Genomic DNA, 4,702 nt, shown 5'->3' on the forward strand with positions numbered 1-4,702 from the left:
GCAAGCTTTTGCCTCCAAGCAGATACCGGGCGTGCGGAGAAGCCCCACGTGTTTAGAAAACGAGGGTCCCGAGAAAAGATCGCGTTCAACCCTGGCAGCACGCACCTCTGAGGACACGTATTTCGTTAAACTCTTCTGAGAGCCACACGGCAGCTATGGATACGGGTGCCCCGACGTGACCCGATTTTCCTAGGCCAGATGGCTCTACGAACGACAAGCTGGCCCGGCCGGGTGGCTCAGGGGCTGAGCATCGACCTATGAACCAGGTCAGGGTTCGATTCCCGATTAGGGCACAGGCCCGGGCTGTGGGCTCGATCCCCAGTAGGGGGCGTGCAGGAGGCATCCGATCCATGATTCTCTCTCATCATTGGTATTTCTCTCTCTCTCTTCCTCTCCCTTCCTCTCTGAAGTCACTAAAAAAAAGAAAAAAGAATAACAATCTATCGTATCCCATCTCTTTCCAACTCCGTGCTCAGTGACGCCCACAGCAGCTTGAACCGGGCCGTGCTGGGGATGGTGGTGGGAGTGAGGGCGGCGGTGGGGGGGCGGAGGAGGAGGAGGGGTAGTGCCCGCCATGGAAATGGGCGCCGGCAATAAATCTGCGCCTCCCTGACCCTCCCCTCCCCCCCATGCGGGCTGTCGGGACTTGCTAGCGCCGCGTAAAATATCACACGGAGGGAAACATGGTTGGGTTACTGGAACCAGAGGGGAGGACCGCTCTGAGCGACCCAGCTCACCTGGAACCCGAGTGCTGAGTGCTCCCCCTTCATGGAAAGGGCGTGTTTGGTGCAGAATTCCTCACCCGTTGCATCAGCACATTCCCGCTCTGCATCAAGCGCACGCATTGTGTCGCTGTTACAATTTTGCCCGCGCTCGTCACTGGCTTGGAATTGGGGAAATCCTGGCCGGTGTGACCTCATCTCACAGGCGCTGGCGAGGACCCGCTGGGTGCTGGGCGCTCCCCGGCGCCCCTCGAGGCCTGACGGGTGGCGGGGGGGGGGGGTTCCTTGGGCACTCACTGAGTGCTCCACCATCCTGGGCTTGGCCCAGCCAGACCGTGCCCTGCCCCAGAGCCTGGGAGACACGTGCAGGGACAGTTGCGCCCCCTGCGTGGCCCCGGAGCCAGAACTGGCACTGCCGAGGGGCGGTTCTGGCTCATCAGAGTCTGTCCTGGGCACCTGGACCCTTCAGGCTAGTGGGCAGGGAAGCCACCCGGTGCCGGGCGGCCGGCCGGGAGGTGGTCCCACTGGCTGTCATTGATGGTGGTGATGACCCCTGAGCATGTGCAGGGCCTCCCTCGTTAACCTGTGGGGTCCCCAACTGCCCGGCAGACCTTGTGGCCTGCGTGCAAGGTGGGCGTGTGCGGACGGGCTGGGCAGGTGGCGGAGGGCTCGATCCTGAGCCAGGGCGTGGCCGGGGCAGCATCCTGTCCAGCCCTCTCCCGGTTACTGGCGAGCCCGTGGGTGAGGAAGGTGGGGGGCAACTGGCATGGGTGCAGGGCCCCTGAGGAGGGTGTGTGTGGTGCAGAGGGTCACCCAGGTGCAGGTGGCCGTGCAGATGGGTGACCAGGGCTCTGGGATGGCACTGGTGGGTGAAGGGAGACGGGCAGTGGGCGGGGCCCTGGGTCTCCTGGCTTCCACCCTGGGCAGGTGGTGGGCCGTCCCCCAGGTGGGGTCCCCACGGGAGCAGGTTTGGTGAGGGGAAGGTCAGGTTTGAGGTCTGGGCTGCAGAGGAGGCAAAGAGGGGGGAAGTGGGTGGGTGATGGGATGTGGGGCCCAGGCCTGGCCCAGCGGAAAGGGTGGGGCACAGCCTCCTAGGGCAGAGAGCCCAGCGCCTGGTGGGGACCCCAGATCCCGTGTGCGGCCCCGCAGGCTCAATGCTGCTTCGCCTCAGGCCACAGAGTCTGCAGACACCAACACGAACCACGATGTACTCTTAGGACAGGCACAGGGGGCCGCGGGAGCGGGTTGGGCGATGTCTCCCCAAATCTGTGTCCAGAGCCTCAGAATGTGACCTCTTTTGAAAGTAGGGTCTTTTCAGACCTAATTCCTTAAGCCTCTCACGATGAAACCGTCCCACAGTCCAGTGACCGGTGTCCCGAGGGAGAGGAGCGGGTGGTCAGAGATTCAGTGTGAGGACCCAGCAGAGACCCCGGTGATGCAGCCAGCTGAGGTGTGCTGGTGCCCGGGGGCCGGGAGGGGCAGGAGGGACCGCCCTGGAGCCACAGAGGGAGCCCGGCCCCGCCCACTCCTGGATGCCCGGCTTCTGGCTGCAGACAGGAGAGAATTCGCTTCTGTTGCTTTAAACCACCAGTTTGTTGTATTTTCAACAGCAGCCAGGGCACCACTGCCCTGGACCGGAAATGCAGATAAACACTTCATAGTCAAATAGGCGCAGCCCCACGGAGACTGGATGCTCCTGCCGCTGACTTGGGGTGCAGGGTCTGCAGGTGCTCAGCCCTTTGCACTGGACAGTGGGGTGTAGAGGCAGCAGGGGGACCTGCAGGCGGGAGAGCAGGGGCCCTGCGTGGCTGCGGCAGGGTGGGCCCCCCTTTACTGCACCCCCCTCCGGTCACAGGGGCGGCCTGGGGAGCGAGGTCTCCCTGCGGCCCCGGAAAACGGCGTTTGGAAGCAGGGACGCCGCAGCAAAGGCAGATCCGGGCCTTCACACGCGAAGGGCCGGCTCACGGGGGCCTGTCTCTGGGCCGCGGTGCCAGGTGACCCTTTAGAGGTCATGGTGGAGGCCTCGTGAGCCAGGCTCGGGGGGTGGGTGCGCGGGGAGTGCCCGGCCAGCAGCGTGGGCTGCGCGGTCCCCGGGTAACCGCCGGCCCCTCTGGACCAGAGCCAGGTGGCGGGTTCGGGGCGGGGCGCGGGAAGGGCTGCGCTCCCCCCTTTGTTTGCCGTTGCGGTCGGGGGAGCGCGCCCACCCCGTCCTTGCAGGGAGGCTGTGTTATTCCAGAGCACTGCACTCGCCCCCGACACGCCCAGCAAACACTCCTGGGGTCACAGATGTTCTGCAGGCGAGATTAGAGAACATGAAGTGTCTGAAGGACATCAGCGCCTTCGGCTAAGCGTTTAGAGTTAATACCGGGGAAGAGGCCGGGGGCGCCGGTCAGTGTGTGTGTGAAGGTGTGAGGGGTGAACGTGTGTGGGTGAGGGTTGGCGTATGTGTGTACGCAGGTGTGACCGAGAGTGTGTAGGAGGGTGTGAGTGCCGGGAGAGAGTGGGTACGTGTCAGACAGTCAGAGCACTGAGCACGGGACTGTGGGGCAGTTCAAAGAATCGGAAACGGGGTTGCCAGGGAAACGCAGAAAGATGCGGAGCCTCAGAAATGCATGCGAGCAGACGCCTTCGGGCGGCGGCGTCATCAGTGCAGAATGTTTCGCCAGGGACCCCGGTGTTGGTGAGGGCGTGTGAGTTTGTGCGTCTTTGGGGCATCAGCTTGGAAATATCAAAACGAACCGTGTGTGTCCTCTGGCTCGGCCCTTCAGGAATTTTCTCAAGGGAGGTTTCCTTAGAGCTCCCGGGACAATGGTGAGCAGCTATCTATAATAGTAAAAGCACAATATGCTAATTAGATTGGACAGCTGGACGTCATTCCGGACATCCTTCCGGACAAAGCCACGGCTGCGAGAGCTGAGTCAGAGGCGGTTAAGGGCGATCAGGCAGGCAGGTGAATAGTTAGGGGCAATCAGGCTGGCAGGTGAGTGGTTAGGGGCGATCAGACAGGCAGGTGAGTGGTTAGGGGCGATCAGGCAGGCAGGCAGGCAGAGTGAGTGATCAGGCAGGCAAGTGGTTAGAGGTGATCAGGAAGGCAGGTAGGTGAGCAGTTAGGAGAGATCAGGCAAGTGAGTGGTTAGGAATGATCAGGTAGGCAGGTGAGTGGTTAGGGGCAATCAGGCAGGCAGGCAGAGGCAGTTAGGGGTGATCAGGCAGGCAGGCAGGTAGGCAAGCAACTAGGGGTGATCAGGCTGGCAGGCAGAGTGGTTAGGAGTGAACAGGCAGGCAGGTGAGTGGTTAGGGGCAATTGGGCAGGTAGGCAGGTGAGCAGTTAGGAACCAGCAGTCCTGGATTGTGAGAGGGATGTCCCAGATTGGAGAGGGTGCAGGCCGGGCTGAGGGACACTGGCCCCCCCCCCCCCCGCAGTTAGAGGTGGGCAGGCAAGTGGTTAGGGGCAATTAAGCAGGCAGGCAGAGGGGTTAGGAGTGATCAGGCAGGCAGGGGAGTGGGTAGGGACAGATCAGGCAGGCAGTGAGCCGTTAGGGGGGATGGGCGGGCAAGCAAGTGGTTCGGGGTGATCAGGCAGGCAGAGTGGTTAGGGGTGATCAGGCAGGCAGGTGAGTGGTTAGGGGCGATCAGGCAGGCAGGCAGAGTGGTTAGGGGCAATTAGGTAGACAGGCAGAGGGGTTAGGGGCGATCAAGCAGGCAGGCAGAGTGGTTGGGGGGATCAGGCAGGCAGGTAAAAGGGTTAGGGGTGATCAGGCAGGCAGTGAGCAGTTAGGGGTGATGGGCGGGCAAGCAAGTGGTTCGGGGTGATCAGGCAGGCAGAGTGGTTAGGGGTGATCAGGCAGGCAGGTGAGTGGTTAGGGGCGATGGGTGGGCAGGCAAGTGGTTAGGGGCAATTAAGCAGGCAGGCAGAGGGGTTAGAGGCGATCAGGCAGGCAGGCAGAGTGGTTAGGAGTGATCAGGCAGGCAGGGGGGGG

At 62.5% G+C, this 4,702-nt stretch overlaps 1 protein-coding gene across 1 annotated transcript in view; it reads left to right on the plus strand.

Moving 5' to 3' along the window:
- CELSR1 (cadherin EGF LAG seven-pass G-type receptor 1) overlaps window positions 1-4,702 on the plus strand; it is a gene marked incomplete at its 3' end in the record, with an annotated part of 131,659 nt that overhangs the window by 74,715 nt on the left and 52,242 nt on the right. The window lies entirely within an intron of this gene.

The sequence above is a fragment of the Myotis davidii genome, unplaced genomic scaffold (genome assembly GCF_000327345.1).
Source record: "Myotis davidii unplaced genomic scaffold, ASM32734v1 scaffold67, whole genome shotgun sequence".
NCBI lineage: Eukaryota > Metazoa > Chordata > Mammalia > Chiroptera > Vespertilionidae > Myotis > Myotis davidii.